This window comes from Triticum aestivum, chromosome 3B, assembly GCF_018294505.1.
Source record: "Triticum aestivum cultivar Chinese Spring chromosome 3B, IWGSC CS RefSeq v2.1, whole genome shotgun sequence".
Classification (NCBI taxonomy): Eukaryota; Viridiplantae; Streptophyta; class Magnoliopsida; order Poales; family Poaceae; genus Triticum; species Triticum aestivum.
This window is the reverse complement of record NC_057801.1, coordinates 433,951,334-433,971,768: the sequence shown is the minus strand read 5'-3', so window position 1 is coordinate 433,971,768 and position 20,435 is coordinate 433,951,334.

Here is a 20,435-nt window from a genome sequence, read left to right as displayed (position 1 = left end):
TCTTGACCTTCTGGTGGTCGAGTGAGTCTTCGTGGTCGAGTCCTTCAAGTCAGTCGAGTGAGTCCCTCGTTGGTCGACTGGAAGGTGACCTCTTCCAAGGGTGTCCTTGGGCAAGGTACTTAGATCAGGTCCGTGACCCTACCCTAGGTACATGACCCCATCATTAGCCCCCGAATGGATTGAGGCTTTTAGTGAGGAAGGAGTTGATGTTGTCTCCGATTAACCTTTGCACACTAGTCGTGCGTTGTTCTGGACCAAAGAATCTCTTCGTCGATAGTGAGCAACTTGTCTTCAGTCGACTCGATCCATTCTCTTCTTTCGTCGAGTGATCTTTCGGGCTTCGACGATCTCCGAGCGACGGATCGCAGGAAACCCCGCGTCTGACAGACCGATCTGCCGTTCGCGGATTCCACGGGATGCGAAATTTGGGGAAGCGCGCGAAGCGGAGCGGACCGCGGCATTCGGATGGGACGGGACAGAGACACCTCGATCTCCGCGCCACTTTCTTCGTCACGTATCCCGCCTGCATAACTGTTCCTGGATATGATTAGATCGACCGGGCCACCTGTCATCCACTCGGAAGGGACCTTATAAATGCGTCCGGCGAGGGTTTTTGTACTGTGCCTCAGCATTCTCCCTCTCTGCTTCCTTCGTCTCCGCCCAGCGCGCTCGCTCTCGCCTCCGCGCAACTTCCCCTCGCGCGTCTCACCGGCAACCATGGCCAAGGAGAAGACGGCGGCGCTGGAACGCGCGAAGTAGGCATCGGCGACGGAGAAGGCGAAGGGGAGATCCACCAGCCGCGGCGGGTCTTCGTCCAGATCCCGCCTGCCGAAGGGCTGGGTCCAATGAGATTGGATCCAGTCGACCATCACAGAGAAAGATCTCCTCGACATGGCCAACGAGGGCTTGATCCCCCATGGAGCTGCGAGGCTTCCGGGGAAGGAGTGGCAGCCCCAGCCAGAAGAGGGTGAGTGCGTGCTCTTGGCCACCCATGTTGATCGTGGATTTTCTTTGCCGCCGAGTATTTTCTTCCGTGGCTTCTTGAACTTCTTTGGAGCGCAGCTCCACCACTTTACCCCAAATTCTATCGCCTATCTTGCCGCGTTCGTGTCCATGTGTGAGGGTTTTTTGGGCTGTCGACCGCACTGGGGCTTGTTCAAGCATATATTCACGTGTCGCTCTCAGACCGTGAAGAAGGCGAGCCCAGGCGACGAAAGAACCCGAGTCGTCCAAATGTGTGGAGGTCTGGGGATCCAGGTGAGGAATAAGAGCACCTTCCCGCCCATGGCCTTTCCCGAGTCAGTCAGAGGCTGGCAGTCGACCTGGTTCTACTGCCAGGACCAGTCGACGCCGGGGCAGTCGAGTGGACTCCCTCAGTTTACCATGGACCGAGTGAACAAGCCCTCCTCTCTGAAGTTGATTCCGGAGGAGAAAGCTGACGTGAAGATGTTGATGGAGCGCGTGGTGCAGTTGGTTCGGGAGGGAGTGACGGGCATGGATCTCCTGGAGGTCTTCCTTAGGCGTCGTATCCAGCCCCTTCAGTTCCGGAGCCACTGCATGTGGTTGTACTGTGGGACTGAAGACGAGACTCGAGTCCATCCAGAAGCAGTCGACGATGTCACTCTGGAAAGATGGATGGCCGCCGTTACCGGAAACAAGGATAACCCACGCGGAGCCAGAAGGATTCCTCCACTCGACCACAACAGCGATCCAAACAAGGTATGTCTGCTCTGCTCTCCACTGTGTTCTTGTCATATTCATTTCTGTTTATCCTGCCGACTGGTCGATTGATCCTTGTCTTGATATCTACCAGGCCCTCACCGAGCTGTACTCGATGCCCAATGGGGCACAAGCTCCGACTGAGGAGGGTGAGGCGAGTGGGGGCGAGAGCCAGGAGGAGGAGGAATGGGACTCAGACGTTGCTGAGGATGATGATGACGATGATGATGATGACGGTGATGAAGATGACGTTGAAGACGAGGAAGAAGAGGAGGAGGAGGTCGTACCACCGCTCTCAGAAAGGCGGTCGAAGCTTGTCCACGACCCTTCGACTGAACGTGGCAAGGGGGCTGCGACCGTTGCTCAGTCGACCAAGCGCCCTCGGACCACCTCTCCGGTGCCGACTGAAAAGGCGCCGAAGCAGCCCAGGGCGGCCCCGTCGAAGCCGACCAAGCTCCTGCCGAAGATGAAGGTGTCCATCCCCACCATATCAGGGTAATCGTGCTGCTTAAGTCTTCTTATTTTGTGTGAACTTTGTCTCTGGTTGACGCTGAAGTTAGTCGACTGATTCTTTGGAGTTGCAGTGCTGCTACTTCTGAGACCTCAGCCCGGGCTGATGACCATGAGATGGAGGACGCAGCAACTTCAAAACCAGGTACTATATTCTTAACACCGTCTTTAGTCGACTGACTCGCGATCTCTGATCCTGATTCTTCTCTGTAGCTCCACCCAATGCTGTTATCAATCCCCCTGATGATGATGAGGATGAGGAACCGCTGAAGCGCAGAAGGAGTAGGAAAGCGTCCGCCAGCAAGGTGCCCCAGGATGTGACGGCGCCTGAGATTCTGATTGCGGAGGAAGAGAACACCACTCGACACACGGTGTCCTTCGCAGATCCACTAACGAGTGCTCAGCAGCCCTCCCTCTTCACGACGCACCACGTCCCAGAGGACCAAGCTGGCGCGGCGAAGGAGGCGATACGCCAGGCAGGAATCATGATGGAGCAGTTGAAGACCATCCGGGATGCGAGCCAGGCAGCTTATGACGCCAGTTCTGCCCTCCAAAGCAATGTTCAGGTCAGTCGACCACCGTTTGTTCTGTTAGGATATGCTACCAAAAACTTTTCCTTTCCAGAATTTATAGTAGTCACCCACTGGATGTGCCGATTAAACTCCGTGTTAGCGGGGGCACGCTGAGTGCACCCGCTGGGTGTAGTCCCCAAGGCTAAGGTCGACTGCTGGCAATCGGCCTTAGGCTTTATAATTTCAGTCTTTCTGTCATTGGACCAAGTCGTCTGGATTTCGCAAACCGGTCGACTGGTCGACTCTGTCTTTAATAGGATTAGTGGGGGCACGCTAAGTGCACCCACTGGGTGTAGTCTCCAAGGCTAAGGTCGACTGCTGGCAGTCGGCCTTAGGCTTTATGATGTCAATCTTTCTGTTAGTCGACTATGTCGACTAGATTTCAGCAAACCAGTCGACTGGTCGACTCTGTCTTTAATAGGATTAGTGGGGCACGCTGAGTGCACCCACTGGGTGTAGTCTCCAAGGCTAAGGTCGACTGCTGGCAGTCGGCCTTAGGCTTTATGATGTCAATCTTTCTGTCAGTCGACTATGTCGACTGGATTTCACAAACCGGTGGGGGCACGCTGAGTGCACACACTGGGTGTAGTCCCCGAGACTGTGGTCGACTGCTGGCAGTCGATTACAGTCTTAAAGAATACATCTCTTTTTTTTTGAGGTCGACTGTCGACTCTATCTTCAACAGGATTAGTGGGGGCACGCTGAGTGCACCCACTGGGTGTAGTCCCCGAGACTACGGTCGAATGCTTGTATTCGGCTGTAGTCTTAGAAACGTGTAATTTTTCCTTTCTCACTCGGAAGTGAATTATATTTGACATTTAGTCGATTGGTCCTTCGCAGAACTCCTGTGATCTTGTGGCTCGCTACTCTGAGCTGGAAAACAAGCACACTCAACTCGAGCTGAGCCTGAAGCTGGTTCAGGAGAAGCTGACGAAGGCAAAGGAGGAGACCGAAGGTATGTTTGGTGAGACCCTGACGACTGCTTTTCCCCTTGCTTGTTTCAAAATCTGATCTTGCTGTAACTTGCAGGTAAGGTAAGGGAGGCCCAACAGAAGAAAGACCTCGAACTAGCTGAGAAGATCAAGCTTGCTGACGAGAAGTTAGCTTCAGTCACGAAGCTTGAACAAGACAATACCAATCTGAAAGCTGCTCTTGGGATCGCCAACAAGGAGGTCAGTCGACTGAAAACTGATAAAGCTGCCCTGACCGACCAAGTCAGTAAGTTGACCGGGAAGAAAAATGATCTGGAGGCCTTCCTGAGTGGTCTTGCCAAGAAGCTGTTTCTTATGCTTGAAGGTAAACCTCTATGCTCGGCAAACATTTCCAATCGTGGTTTTTCCATTCGACCATCCCTTTGACTCAGTGATCATCCTTGCAGAATTTTGCCAAAACTTTGAAGAAGAAACTAGCCGGCTGGAGCCAAACCTCGACCCCGTCAATTCTCCGGTGAGCGACGAAGTTGCCATGGATGTTTTCCGACTGGAGTCTCGTGTTGCAGCTGTCGTGGACTATCTCGCAAGGCTGAAGGCCGCCACATCTCGCATCGACTCGATGCTCTGGCCCGGGGAGACACTTCAGAATGACCTTGAGTCGCTGATGGCTCGCTTGAACACGATCTCTGGTCGAGTGCAGGAATGGAAGAAGTCCTCGGCTCGGTGCGGTGCAGATGTTGCTCTGTGTCTGGCCCGAGTCCACTGCAAAGATGCGCGAGAAGAGAAGCTGGCGGCCCTCCGGGTGGCCAACACCAAGAAACACGACTTCAGGTCCTTTATGGAAACTTTCCTTGCGGCTGCCACTCGGATTGCCGACGGAATTGACCTTGATGAGTTTGTTGCACCTTCCAGCCCTCCACAGGAGGGGTAAAAAACTTCTTCTAGCTCGACGCTTTAAATTTGCCTCGGTATGCCGAGTGGAATTGTAACCGATAAACCTTAATGGGCTTAACGCCTGAGCACTTTCGGTTCCTTTAGATATCGATTCAAACTTGAATTTGGTGCTTGAATACGATTGCTTTTGGATCGAAATGTCTTTTGCAGGTTCAAAGCAAGGCGCCTTTACTGCAATCGACTTATTCTTTAGTCCACTTAGGCGAGCATTGGGCTGCGGCTAAGCCTCCGAGTGGAAGTCCGGCTTACCACTCGGTAGGATTTTTATAACTTAGGTGAGCACTGGGCTGCAGCTAAGCCTCCGAGTGAGAGGTTTGCTCTTCACTCGGTAGGATTTTTATATCTTAGGCGAGCACTGGGCTGCAGCTAAGCCTCCCGAGTGAGAGGTTTGCTCTTCACTCGGTAGGATTTTTTATAACTTAGGCGACCACAGGGCTGCAGCTAAGCCCCCGAGTGAGAGGTTTGCTCTTCACTCGGTAGGATTTTTTATAACTTAGGCGAGTGCTTGGACTGCAGCTAAGCCTCCGAGTGAGAGGTTTGCTCTTCACTCGGTAGGATTTTTATAACTTAGGCGAGCACTGGGCTGCAGCTAAGCCTCCGAGTGAGAGGTTTGCTCTTCACTCGGTAGGATTTTTATATCTTAGGCGAGTGCTTGGACTGCAGCTAAGCCCCCCGAGTGAGAGGTTTGCTCTTCACTCGGTAGGATTTTTATAACTTAGGCGAGTGCTTGGACTGCAGCTAAGCCTCCGAGTGAGAGGCTTGCTCTTCACTCGGTAGGATTTTTATAACTTAGGCGAGCACTGGGCTGCAGCTAAGCCTCCGAGTGAGAGGTTTGCTCTTCACTCGGTAGGATTTTTTACAACTTAGGCGAGCACAGGGCTGCAGCTAAGCCCCCGAGTGGAAGTCTGGCTTACCACTCGGTAGGATTTCGATAACTTAGGCGAAACGGATTCGCAGCTAAGCCTCCGAGTGGGAGTCTGGCTCACCACTCGGTAGGATTTTTACAAACTTAGGCGAAACGGATTCGCGGCTAAGTCACCCACTAAGGGGGAATTTTATTGGACAAAAGTAAAAAGTGACAAAAATTATGGAGGAACTATGACACTATTATTTTGAGGTCCATGAACTACAGAAGTACTTTATTGCAACTCATCCGAGTGATAAACCTTAAGTGTAAAATGGGCGGAGTAGTTCCGCGTTCCAAGCTCGGGGCTCGTCGATATTATGCTCGACGTTGTAAAGACGGTACGCCCTGTTGTGGAGAACCTTGGTGACGATGAAGGGACCTTCCCAAGAAGGAGCAAGCTTGTGTGGTTTGTGCTGATCCACTCGGAGAACCAAATCTCCTTCCTGGAAGGCTCGACCTCTCACATTTCTGGCGTGGAAACGACGCAAATCTTGTTGGTAGATGGTCGACCAGATTAGAGCCATCTCCCTTTCTTCCTCTAAAAGGTCGACTGCGTCCTGCCGCGCTTGTTCAGCTTCTGCTTCGTTGTAGATTTCAACTCGAGGAGCATTGTGGAGAAGATCACTCGGCAAGACTGCTTCAGCTCCGTAGACCAAGAAGAATGGAGTTCTTCCGGTCGACCGATTAGGTGTGGTCCGCAGCCCCCAAAGCACTGAGGGAAGTTCGTCGACCCAAGCTCCAGCTGCATGCTTGAGATCACGCATCAGTCGGGGTTTCAATCCCTTGAGAATCAGGCCATTAGCTCGCTCTGCTTGTCCATTCGACTGCGGATGGGCGACTGAAGCGTAGTCGACCCGTGTGCCTTGGGAGTTACAGAAATCTCTGAATTCCTCCGAGTCAAAGTTCGACCCATTATCCGTAATGATGCTGTGCGGGACTCCATATCTGAATATTAGTTCCCTGATGAAGCTAACAGCAGTACCGGTGTCAAGGTTCTTGATTGGTTTAGCCTCGATCCACTTGGTGAACTTGTCGACTGCCACCAGTACATGCGTGAAGCCGCTTCGTCCTGTTCTCAAAGGACCGACCATGTCCAACCCCCATACTGCGAAAGGCCAGACGAGTGGGATGGTCTTCAGAGCCGATGCAGGCTTGTGCGACATATTCGAGTAGAACTGACATCCCTCGCACCTATCCACTATCTCCTTTGCCATCTCATTCGCCTTTGGCCAGTAAAATCCGGCTCGGTATGCTTTGGCCACGATGGTTCGAGAGGACGCATGATGACCACAGGTCCCCGAGTGGATATCATTGAGGATGAGTCGACCTTCTTCTGGTGTTATGCACTTCTGACCAACTCCAGTCGCGCTTTCTCTGTATAATTGTCCTTTGATTACGGTAAAGGCCTTAGATCGACGGACGATCTGTCGAGCCTCTTCCTCATCCTCCGGAAGCTCTTTTCTCAGGATATACGCGATATATGGAACTGTCCAGTCGGGAATGACCACCAAGACCTCCATGATGAAGTCGACCACCGCTGGGACTTCAACCTCAGTCGGATCTGTGGCACTCTTGGGCTGTGGAGCTTCTTCGGTGAAAGGATCTTCTTTGACTGACGGAGTGTGTATATGCTCCAAGAACACACCACTCGGAATGGCTTCTCTCTTGGAACCTATCTTTGCTAGATCATCAGCTGCTTGATTTTTCAGTCGGGGTATATGATGGAGCTCCAACCCCTCGAACTTCTTTTCCAGCTTCCTCACTGCACTGCAGTATCCAGTCATGGCTGGGCTTCTCACGTTCCACTCCTTCATCACTTGGTTGACCACTAAATCCGAGTCGCCATAGACCATCAGGCGACGGACGCCGAGTGAAATGGCCATGCGCAATCCATATAAGAGGGCCTCATATTCTGCCTCATTGTTGGAGGAATCAAAGTGAATCTGGAGCACATATCTGAGCTTATCTCCTCTGGGGGAAACCAGGACAACCCCAGCACCGGAACCATTCAACATCTTAGAGCCATCAAAGAACATGGTCCAATGCTCCGAGTGAACTTCAGTCGGCTGCTGCTGTTCAATCCACTCGGCGAGGAAATCTGCTATTGCCTGGGACTTAATGGCTTTCTTTGCCTCAAACTTGATATCAAGGGGAAGAAGTTCAATCGCCCATTTGGCCACTCGACCAGTTGCATCTCTGTTGTGCAAAATCTCTGATAGTGGAGCGTCGCTGACGACTGTGATGGAATGATCAGAGAAGTAATGAGCAACCTTCTTTGTGGTCATGTATATTCCATACACAAGCTTCTGATAATGAGGATATCTCTGCTTGGATGGAGTCAAGACTTCAGACAAATAATACACTGGGCGCTGAACTTTGAGAGCTTTTCCTTCTTCTTCCCGCTCGACCATAAGCACAGTACTGACGACTTGTCATGTGGCTGCGATATAGAGCAACAGAGGCTCTTTGCTGATTGGAGCAACAAGCACCGGCTGGGTGGAGAGCAGAGCTTTTAGCTCGGCAAAAGCTGCATCAGCTTCTGGAGTCCACTCGAACTTGTCTGCCTTCTTCATCAGTCAGTAAAGAGGCAATGCCTTTTCACCGAGTCGTGAGATGAATCGACTTAATGCGGCCAAGCATCCAGTAAGCTTCTGGACATCGTGCACTCGCACAGGGCGTTTCATTCGGAGAATAGTGCCGATCTTCTCTGGATTAGCGTCGATTCCCCGTTCGGAAACGAGAAAACCGAGTAACTTGCCACCAGGAACTCCAAATGTGCACTTTGATGGATTGAGCTTGATATCATACCTTCTGAGGTTGGCAAATGTTTCGGCGAGATCAGCGAGCAGGTCGGAACCTTTTCATGACTTGACAACGATATCATCCATATATGCTTCCACATTCCGACTGATTTGAGTGAGTAGACACTTCTGAATCATTCGCATAAATGTGGCTCCGGCATTCTTGAGGCCGAACGGCATGGTGATATAGCAGAAGCACCTGAATGGAGTGATGAAAGCTGTTTTTACCTCGTCGGGTCCGTACAGACGGATCTGGTGGTACCCGGAATAGGCATCTAGAAAAGATAATCTCTCGCATCCCGCGGTCGAGTCAACAATATGATCTATGCGAGGGAGAGGAAAATGATCTTTCGGGCAGGCCCGGTTGATGTGCTTGAAATCAATGCACATTCGGAGCGACTTGTCCTTCTTAGGAACCATGACGACATTAGCGAGCCACTCGGAGTGGTATATCTCTCGGATAAATCCTGCCGCCAATAGTCGAGCCACTTCCTCACCAATGGCTTTTCTCTTCTGGACGGCGGACCGCCGAAGATGCTCTTTGACTGGTTTTGCAGATGAGTCGACTCTTAGGCGATGCTCAGCCAGTCCCCTGGGAACACCTGGCATGTCAGCGGGCTTCCATGCAAAAATGTCCCAGTTCTCACGGAGGAACTGGATGAGCGCTTCTTCCTATTTTGGGTCGAGTGTTGTGGAGATGCGGGTCGGAGCTGCATCGGGGTCGGTCGGGTGAATGTGAACATGCTTCGTCTCACCGGACGACTGGAATGCAGACTCTGTGGCGGGTTTCTTGGATCGCAGCAAGTCACTCGGATCTGCGTTTTGCTTGTATTCCTCGAACTCGACCGCTGTCACCTGGGAATCGGCAATCTTTGAGCCCTTCTGAAAGCACTCTTCTGCCTTTTTCCGATCACCGGTGACAGTGATCACCCCTTTGGGGCCGGGCATCTTCAATTTGAGGTACACGTAGCATGGTCGAGCCATGAACCGTGCGTAAGCTGGTCTCCCCAAAATGGCATGATATGCACTCTGAAAATCCACGACCTCAAACGTCAACTTTTCTTTGCGAAAATGTTTCGAATCACCAAACACCACGTCCAGAGCTATTTGGCCGAGTGACTCGGCTTTCTTCCCTGGTATAACTCCGTGAAAGCTCATGTTACTGGTGCTCAGTCGGGACATCGGAATGCCCATTCCTTTCAATGTGTCGGCATACAACAAATTCAGCCCGCTTCCACCGTCCATCAGCACTTTTGTCAGTCGAGTGCCTTCGACAACTGGATCGACCACCAAAGCTTGCCTCCCAGGGGTGGCAATATGAGTCGGGTGATCAGATTGGTCGAATGTGATGGGTATTTGGGACCATTTCAGATAATTTGCTTTTGCTGGGGCAACCATGTTCACCTCTCGGTTAATGACTTTCAATCGACTCTTGCTTTCCACATCTGCAAAGATCATCAGAGTGGAGTTGATATGCGGGTATCCTTCCTCACTGTCCTCCTTGTCTTCGGCCTTGTCCGACTCCTTCTCCTTGTCCTTAGATTGTTTTCCCTGAAATTGCTGGATCAGGAGTCGACATTGGCGAGTGGTGTGCTTCGGGTAGATGATATTCCCCTCTTCGTCTTTCTTCGTGTGGATGTGACATGGCATATCCATTACGTCGTTCCCTTCTTTATCCTTTACCTTCTTAGGGTTCCAGGATCCTTTTGGTTTCCCCTTAAACTTTCCCTGAGTCACGGCCAGAGCCTCTCCAGGAGCTGCTGGTTCAGCCTTCCGCTTCTGTTTCCGACTGGTGTTTCCTTTTTCCGACTGACTCGGCTTGTGCTTGCCGCTTCGGAGTCGGTCTTCTTCTTCGCCGTTGGCGTACTTGGTAGCAATCTCCATCATCCGACTCAAGGTCATGTCACCGGTTCGACCAAACTTCAAACTCAGTTCTCTGTTCTTGACGCCATCTTTGAAGGCGCAGACTGCCTGATGATCAGACACATTCTCCACAGTGCGGTGCAAAGTGATCCATCTCTGAATATACTCTCTGAGAGTCTCATTGGTCTTTTGCACGCAGACTTGCAACTCTGTCAATCCAGCTGGTCGCTTGCAAGTTCCTTCAAACGTTCTGATGAACACTCGGGACAGATCTTCCCAAGTGTAAATGCTGCTAGGAGGTAATTGAGTCAACCATGCCCTGGCAGAACCTTCCAGCATGAGGGGCAAATGCTTCATGGCCACCTCATCGTTCCCACCACCAATCTGAACCGCCACTCGGTAGTCCTCAAGCCAAGTTTCAGGCTTGGACTCACCAGTGAACTTGCTGACTCCTGTTGCCAACCTGAAATTGGGGGGAATAACTGCGGCTCTGATAGCTCTGCTGAAACATTCAGGACCAGAAACATGCACTCGACTGCTTGTGGGCGCATCTCTGTCGAGTCCACCTCGATGGGCTCTGTTCCGGTCGACCAAACCTTGCACGATAATGGATCACGCGTCGAAGCCTGGTTCTCTGGGGTCGACTGGAACCCTTCGCCCTGTACTGAACTGACGCCTGTCATCTTGCTGCCGAGGAGCGTAAGACCCACCCCTCGCAGGAGAATTTGGCACTCGACGCCTATCATCTCGGTCGAGTCGGTCACCATAGTGGTCTCGCCGATTCTCGCGCCCTTCATGCCGCGGAGGCGATCTGGGGCTGTGAGCCGACTGAACCGTATTCGCAGTGACGGATCGACTGTGAATTCTGTTGCGCGACTGCGACACGGCTGAATTCTGATCTCCTGCTGCCCGGAGCAGATCCCTGATCTGCATCAAGCCTCTGCCAGCTTCCGACTGAGAAGGCTGGATAGATTCTGCTATACGGGTCGCAGCTGCTAAATTCTGGATTGGGGTTCGATATACCTGAGTCGGCGGGAAGAGTTGACGTCGACTGTTGTCGGGAACTCGTTGCCGCGCGTGCTCGTCGAGTGCTCGCTGAAGATTCTCCAGTCGAGTGCATTCGGCCAAATTGGCCAAACGTGCCTCCTCCAAGGCGCGAGCCTCGGGGGTTTCTCCTGCGATGGGAGTACGCAGGGCATCCACGTTCCTGCGACGAAGTTCCTCTCTTTGCAGAGAGTCGAGTGGCTCGGGCTGGTACTCTTCGTGGCCTCGTGCGGGGTCGCCTCCGTCGCCTGCTCCACCATCACGGGCGAAGCCAGGGGGACTGCGGGGCCCGTCGACCATCAGGATTTCCGCCGCAGGATCACTGCTATCGCACTCGGATGCAGTCTTCACGGAGCCAGTCGACAGATCGAACAGGCCGTAGAGAGATTTGTCGGGCTCGATTGCCGCAACATGAGAGGTGGCCGTCTGGCGAGCCACCGCGTGCCTCACCCACCGCTGAAGCCTCGACCGGCCCGAGCGCTTGCGCTGGCGGGAGACCGGGAGGGTGGACGATGGAGGAGTCGACCGATATGGGGTCGACGGTTGCCGCAGCAGAACGCCGCGGACACATGCGCGAAAATGCGTCGCACCGCGGACGGGGAGCGCATCAACGTCGAGTGGAGCCTCCTGGAGCCAGGCGGAGTCGTCGACGATGAAGGTGAGAGCACCGAGACGGATCTCTCGACCCTCGACCAAAACTCCAGCAGCCACCATCATGAAAGTACTCGGAAGAATCGCAACTTCTCCACAAAATTGCTAAAACACCGGCCCCACGGTGGGCGCCAACTGTCGTGGTTCTAAGACTGGCAGTAGAGTGGGGGTAGGTATGGAGAGGCAAGGTCCTAGCTATGGAGAGGTTGTAAACACAAGGGATGTACGAGTTCAGGCCCTTCTCGGAAGAAGTAATAGCCCTACGTCTCGGAGCCCGGAGGCGGTCGAGTGGATTATGAGTATATGAGTTACAAGGTGCCGAACCCCTCTACCTGTGGAGGGGGGTGGCTTATATAGAGTGCGCCAGGACCCCAGCCAGCCCACGTAGGAGAGGGTTTAAGGTGAGTTAAGTCCGGGGCGTTACTGGTAACGCCCCACATAAAGTGTCTTTACTATCATAAAGTCTACTTAATTACAGGCCGTTGCAATGCAGAGTGCCTCTTGACCTTCTGGTGGTCGAGTGAGTCTTTGTGGTCGAGTCCTTCAAGTCAGTCGAGTGAGTCCCTCGTTGGTCGACTGGAGGGTGATCTCTTCCAAGGGTGTCCTTGAGCAAGGTACTTAGATCAGGTCTGTGACCCTACCCTAGGTACATGACCCCATCACACGCCTCAATCACGAGCTTGTGCTGACAAGGAGACGGTGGAGAGTGGTCTCCCAATCCCGAGGAACACCAGAGCCAGGTGCGGTCAATGTTACCATCAATGTTAACCATGCACCTCATGTCGACCTGTAACTCCAAGTCGTCGAAGGATTTAGCACTTGAGATGTGATTGTGGACCTCTTTGGCCAGCCCAACCAACACGGTCGACGTAGTTCCTGTGACCGTGGCGTCCGACATGTTGTATGCCATGAGGTCGTAAGGAAAAGAACCATGGCCAAGCGGGATGCCGTCGAGCGAGATGGCGAACTGCCAATCCTGGAAGTAGATGTCTTTCTTGTAGTGGTTGTCGATGCGCATTGTGATGTCGAAGGAGGGCAAGGCCGCCGCGTCTTGTGCTTCTTGGAAATTTGACGGCCTGATCCCGGTGATCTCCACGGTGTAGTACTCCTCACCTAGGATCGCAAGCACGCACCAAGACAGCGCGAACATCGCTGCCACATATAGCAGCAGAAACAGGCACCCAAAGCAGGGATTCATCCACCAATCTTTCTTGTTCAGGGACGCGGCTGTGGCTGTGGCTGTGGCTGTGCATGTACCTTTGGTGGGCGACATCTTCTCCGCTCCTCTAACAATATTGGAAGGAAACGCTGAAACTTGAGGTTGTTGACATAGACTATATGTATATATCAGGGAATCCTTGCTGATCGAGTTGGGCGGTTCGCAAGTTGTTACAGAAAATTATTATAGACAGACTCCTGAGTCCTGAGGCGGCATGGAATCGTTACTCGATCAGATTCTAGTTTGCATCGTGAGATACAAGTTGCCTTACTTGCCCGTACAGATCTGAGTTTGTTTCTGTTGGAGTTGTGTCGAATATAGTGTACAAGATAGGTTACAGTTGGACTATGAGTTGTATCGTGTTTACATAGGATGTGGAGCCGTGTCCTAGTAGGACACTTGTATCCTAGGCCTCTCATATATAGCGGGGGTAGACACACGATGTAACCTATGTCAACATAATAGCACCGGAACGCAGGGGAAGCCGGCGGCATGTGTCGGTGTCCAGGACGACCGGGTGCGGTATTGTAGCGGTGTCATGGGGAGGAGCGCCCATAGTCAGGCCCCGGGGATGTGGCCATATCGGTGAACCTCGTTAACAAATCTTAGTGTCGTGCTCATGTGATTGCTTGGTCCTCGGATGGTCGACGATATGCCTTGGATTTATTCTAACAAGTGGTATCAGAGCCAAAAACAGCAGATCCAATCGGCGGAAGGAAAAGTCTATCGTTTGTGGTGTGCATCCATCGGGAAGGCAAGAGCTGAGGCAAAGCAAGTTGCGCTAGTATTGGAGTTGAGCCAAGGGAGCACTTTGACGTGAAGACCAACTAGTTCGTTGATCGCTAGTAGCAGTACGCGGAGGTTTCGTTCGTGTACTTGGGATCACGGGAAGACTGCTCGGTTATTTTTCACGGAGTCAGCCGTACAAAGAACCATGGCGCCATCGGGTACCAGGTTTGAGGTGGAGAAGTTCAACAAAACTGGAAGCTTTGGGTTATGGCAGACAAGGGTGAAAGATTTGTTGGCACAACAGGGATGCTTGAAGGCGTTGTTGCAGGAAGCCAAGCCAGCTAAGATGGAGGCTGATGACTGGCAGGAGTTACAGTTGAAAGCAGCCGGGACTATACGGTTGTGTCTGTCGGGCCAGGTTATTTATCATGTGATGGATGAGAATTCGCCGAGGAAGATCTGCGAAAAGCTGAAAAGTCAGTTTATGTCCAAGACAGCGACGACCAAGGTGTATTTGAAGCAAAACTTGTATGGGATGAGGATGCAGGAGGGGTCAGATCGTGTGGAGTATATGAATGCCTTTAATCAAGTCGTGACGGATCTAGCACGCTTGGGTGTGACGATTGACGACGAGGATAGGGCAATTCTGCTTCTTTGTTCATTGCCATCATCCTATGACCATTTGATCACTACTTTGACGCACGACAAGGAGACCGTCAAGAATGAGGATATTACTGCGGCATTGCTATCTTATGATATTAGAAAGAAGAACGCGGTGGAAGTCTCTCATGGTGAAGGTTTGCTAGTCAAGGGTGAGCAGTGGCGGAAGGGATATGAGGCTGGGAAGAACAAGAAAAAGAAAAAGAATATACAGTGTCACAAGTGTAAGCAGTGGGGACATATGAGAAAGGACTGTCCAGAACTCAATGGTGGGGCCAGTGCTAATAAGGCAACTCATGGTGATGACTCAGACAACAGTAGTGATGTCCTCGTAGTATCAGACAGGCGGTCAACCAAAGGTGAAGCGTGGATGTTGGATTCAGCTTGCTCTTTTCATGCGACACCCAACAAGGAGTGGTTCTCTTTGTACAAGTCCGGTGAGTTTGGTTTAGCCTATGTGGGCGATGACATAGGTTATCGTGTTGCTGGAGTAGGTGACATCAAAATCAAGATGTTTGACGGGGTTGAGCGGATGCTTCGGGGAGTCAAGCATGTGCCAGGGCTAAGGAGGAATCTAATTTTGCTTGGTGTTCTTCATGATGGTGGTATGGTATTCTGTTGTGATCGGGATAAGAAGACCATGAGAATCATGGAAGATGAGGTGACCGTGATGATTGGAGCGAGGACGGCTTCGCATCTTTACAAGTTGCAAGGGAGCACTATTGCAGGTGGAGTCACGGAGACTGGAGTTGCGGGAGTAGCAGCGGGGCCTCACGGCGGCGGTGGGTCTGGGGCAGACTCGTCGAGTAGCTCTCAGTAAGCAACGAAGAAGACAACACAAGTCCGGAGTACATGGAAGTTTGACGCATGGACAAATTCAAGATGGATGGAGATTCGCGGAAGACGATTTGGGAGCCTCGAGTGTGTCATACAGTCGAACGAGTTCGGCTGGGTCGGACTAGGTAGTCTGACGGATCGACGTGAGTCGGTTGGAACAGAAGATGGTGGTGGGATCGGCGACAACGACATAGGAGCGTGATGCTGATGGTGACCGACTTCTGGGCGTGGAAACACGTGGCGCAGGCCCGAGGGCTTGTGTGGCTTCGACAAGACTATGGCGCGGGGTTGATTCAAGATGGTGTATACACGGAGCTTGAAGTTGACGGGGCTCGTGGGTGGACTGATCATCTACCATGGAGTCATGTTGAAGGTGGAGCTGGATTGAGGGGCTACGATGTAAGGATCCAGGGAATCGAAGCCTATTCAGCAAGGGGAAAAAGCGAGGGACACGTAATTCAGACTGGAGCCCAGTGGTCTGATGGAAGCGTGAAACTTGTCACCGATCGGTGATGATCGGTGGTACTCTGTAGTGGGGGTTGAGTGGTGTGGTTTCGCGACCCTTGAGACTCGACCGGGACAACGGAGGCTCGACGCGGTAATAGCGGCAAGGCGTGCAGTATGCACGGGACATGGAGACGAACCAGGGCTCTGGTGGTCATACATGCCTTGGATTATGAGTTAAGTCGAATATAGTGTACAAGATAGGTTACAGTTGAACTATGAGTTGTATCGTGTTTACATAGGATGTGGAGCCGTGTCCTAGTAGGACACTTGTATCCTAGGCCTCTCATATATAGCGGGGGTAGACACACGATGTAACCTATGCCAACATAATAGCACCAGAACACAGGGGAAGCCGGCGGCATGTGCCGGTGTCCAGGACGACCGGGTGCGGTATTGTAGCGGTGTCATGGGGAGGAGCGTCCATAGTCAGGCCCCGAGGATGTAGCCATATCGGCAATTGTTACGCAATCCCGGGTCCGCTATCACCAGCGTTTCCAACCCACATGCGTCAACCAGGCCCAACCGAAGAGCAACACCGACTTATGACAGGCCTTGGGCCCTCTTCCCTCAAAACCGATGTGGGACTAAATCCAAAAGTTTCAATCAAATCAAACACGTACCGACGCTTCCATGGCAGGACAGGACGCCGGAGTGGAGCCACAGCCGGCGGGCGGGGACGGCGGAGAAAAGGATCGGATAAGCTGCCGGCATTTTGGTGTCTGTGATGCAGTGGTGCTGGCAGTAGTTCTCCTTCTTGTTATCGGTACGATAGCCTTGGGTGTCTCGACCCGCGGCCGAGTTGCTCCCTATTTCTCTGTCGAGATTTCAGGCATGGAAGGGCTGGATCCGCTGCGCAGCCCGGTCATCTTCCCGGAATCGAACCTGACTCTGCGCGTCGACAATAGGCGGCCGATACAACAGGACTGCAGGGAGAAAAGCATGGTGACCATATCCTACAGTCAGGTGGACATGGCGTGGGGCGAGGTGCCCGCCTTCTGCGTCAACAGGCGATCGACCTTGGAGTTGAGCATCCCGTTGTCACGCCCACAGGTGCTCTTGCCTCGGGAGCTGCGCGACAGGATGGCGTCCGACATGCACGTCGGCCAACTAGAATTAGGAGTCGAGATCAAGACCTTCAGTCCGCGACAATCGTTCTACTTGTCCTGCATTATTATGTCAGGGCACCTTGATGACCCACACCTATGTAAACAGTTTTGCGTCTGATCTCATCCAACCTTTGAGATAGTAGTATAAGTTAGGATTTTATTTTACTGTCATCGGCAATAGCTTGTAAGTTGCGACTTCTGATCTCAAACAGCATTTACAACTAGTCATCAATTTGTTCTGTTCAAAATTTACAGTTCCCTTGTGTTGTATGTTGATTCTGACAGTCATCATCATCAATAGTGAAAGAGTTCAAATGTTTTCAGTGCCTTTTCATCCCAGCACTGTCTCACGTAGGAGTACATATTGTAAATAATTATAACAAACCTGCCGCACGATTGCACAATGTGAGTTGTATAATCATGTTTAATTCTCCACTCCTTTACATGGCTAAAATATATGTATGATTGAATGGGAAGAGATAACCCAGCAACATCACACATGATGATTGTGTCAAAACCTTGTCGCCCGGCCCCTCCGGGCACCACAAAAAAGAAAAGAAAAGAAAAGAAAAGAGAGGACTAGATGAAGCTCTATCTGATCCCTTGGTCACCTAAGCCCACACCAATTGCATGATTCACACCAAGTAGGCATCTCAAAATGTTTTCGTCGAGAAACCTTAAGCTTGATTTTCGTAGTTGATTATCCTGTAAATGGGGAAATATAATTAAAAATCCTGATAGTTGTGTCGCCTGGATGCAATATTTCAGTCAATAAAGCTCCCATTATCAGGATAAAAAGGCAACCTTCAAAGAGGGAGAACAGATTAATACATTAAAATTTTAAAACTTGCAGTTCCTTTCTAAACTCATAATAAGTTGATGACAGTAAGCGTATTGAGTGAATGTGTTTTTCAAACAGTAAAAGTCCTATAAAGTGTGATGCCAATGGTAAACAATAACATGGTAACATGAGTAAAATACCACAGCGGTGATATGCCACTGATATCTGCTTCACAAACGCATCAACTTTTTAATGTAACTATTCCAACCAAACCTCTTTGGTAGAATTTTTGGAGTGGTAAAAGGGTGACGTTTTTTAATACCAACAGCAACTCAGCCTTCAGTTATGACAAGTATACACCAATTGTATTTTGTTTGAGAAAAAAATATATCCTGGTAGCAGAGTAAGTGATCACAGGATCAAAGGAATGACATGTCTTGGCAAAAGCGAGAAATATGAAGCTGGTGTTATGCTTATTTGAACAATTGACCGGGTTGAAGATTAACTTCCATAAAAGTGAGTTGTTCTGTTTTGATAGAGCCAAAGAGGAACAAGAGGCATATAAGCAATTGTTTGGATGCGAATTGGGAGCATTACCTTTTACTTACCTAGGTATTCACATTCACCATCGTAAGCTGACAAACAGCGAATGGAAGTGTATCGAGGCTCGGTTTGAGAAGAAACTGAGCTGCTGGAAGGGCAAACTCATGTCTTATGGAGGCTGATTGATTCTTATTAATTCGGTGCTCACGAGTATGCCTATGTTTTTTTATCCTTTTTTGAAGTACCAGTTGGGGTTAGGAAAAGGCTGAACTTCTATCGGTCCCGTTTCTTCTGGCAGAGTGATGAACTTAAGAGAAAGTACTGACTAGCCAAATGGATGTTATTTGCCGACCAAAAGACCAAGGGGGTCTTGGTATTGAGAATCTTGAAGTCAAGAACAGATGCCTTCTCAGTAAGTGGCTATATAAGTTATCTTCCGAAATTGAGGCAACCTGGGCGTAGATCCTTCGTAGCAAGTATCTGCACTCTAAGACGTTGTCGCAGGTGACAGTGAGACCGACTGACTCGCCGTTTTGGAAGGTCCTTATGAGAGTCAAAGCTACTTTCTTTAGTAGAACGAAGTTTATTGTCAGTAATGGCAACAACACTCGCTTCTAGGAGGATACTTGGCTGGGTGAAACGCCATTGGCGCTTTAGTATCCGTCTCTGTATCGTATTGTGCAGCGACGTGATGCTCTGGTTGCCACGATTTTGCAGTCTACCCCCTTAATATTCAGTTTAGGAGGGTGCTTTTTGGCGACCGGTGGGAAGCCTGGATTCATCTGGTGAGTAGACTGATGAAGGTTCAGCTTACTCATCAGCCCGATCAGTTGTGTTGGAAGCTTACTAGGACGGGTGAATTCACTGTAAAGTCGATGTATATTGATGTCATCAACTCTAGTGTTGTTCCTAGTTCCAAACATGTTTGGAAAGTCAAGGTTCCTTTAAAGATCAAAGTGTTTATGTGGTTCGTACATAAACAAGTCATCTTAACAAAAGATAATTTGATTAAACGCAACTGGACAGGATCTACTAGGTAGTTTCTGTGATCGGGATGAATCTATCAAGCATCTTTTCTTTGAATGTCCGTCCGCGAGAATGTTGTGGTGCACGGTGCAAATTGCCTTTAACATTACTCCTCCGAATTCAGTCAGGTCGTTATTTGGAACGTGGCTTGTTGGGATAGAGTCCGAAACAGCTAGACAAATTCGAGTATGAGCATGTGCGTTGTTATTGGCAATTTGGAACTGCAGAAATGATTTGGCTTTTAACAGAACAACAACTATTCATTTTTTGCAGGTGTTATTCTGGGCTACTGCGCTAATCCGTATGTGGTCCTTACTCACTCCGATAGAGGCCAGGGAGCGTCTGGTTACTGGATCTGTCCGGTGGGAGATGGTAGCGCGGGATATCTTCAACCGGTTTGGATGGCGGTCATGTAATAGGATAGGCGATTAGTTTATCTATCTTTCTTTTGCCAGCCGGTTGTGGCTTTTGGGCCTTGTTGCTTTTGGCTTTGTGGCTCTTTGTGAGCTAGCCTTTTATCTGTTTGCAGACTGCAAGACCTTGTTAAACTACTTTATTTTTAAAAAATGTGGCCGTCATCATTCTGATGCAGAGGCCGGGGAATCCCCCCTTTTCGAAAAAAAAATCCCGAAATACAGAAATATATGATTTCTTGCTATCATGCACAATAGTCATGGAGAGAGCATGAAAAAGTCTATTGTAGAGCATGAACAATGACACATTTTAGTACTGTGGGGTTGCAAGACAGAGTATGTTACGATACAAAATATATTGCATAAGAGGCATCAGACTTACTTAAGGAGCATTCATAGGCTCTATGACAATGAATGGATGCCTTCCAAGCTTACACCAAATCGTCCAAGTCACAAGCTCGACAATTCTGCCCCCAGCGCTACAAATTGTAATAATTCTATGCCATTTGTTTGTGGCACCAGTGCAAAGCAAAGATAATGCAATTAAGGTAGCCAGTATATTGCAGACGAAATTGAGTGGGGAATGTTCCTAAAGTAAATCAATTGAAAATGTTAGAACAACTACTAGTTGATAAATGACACTTAATAAATGTAATCATCG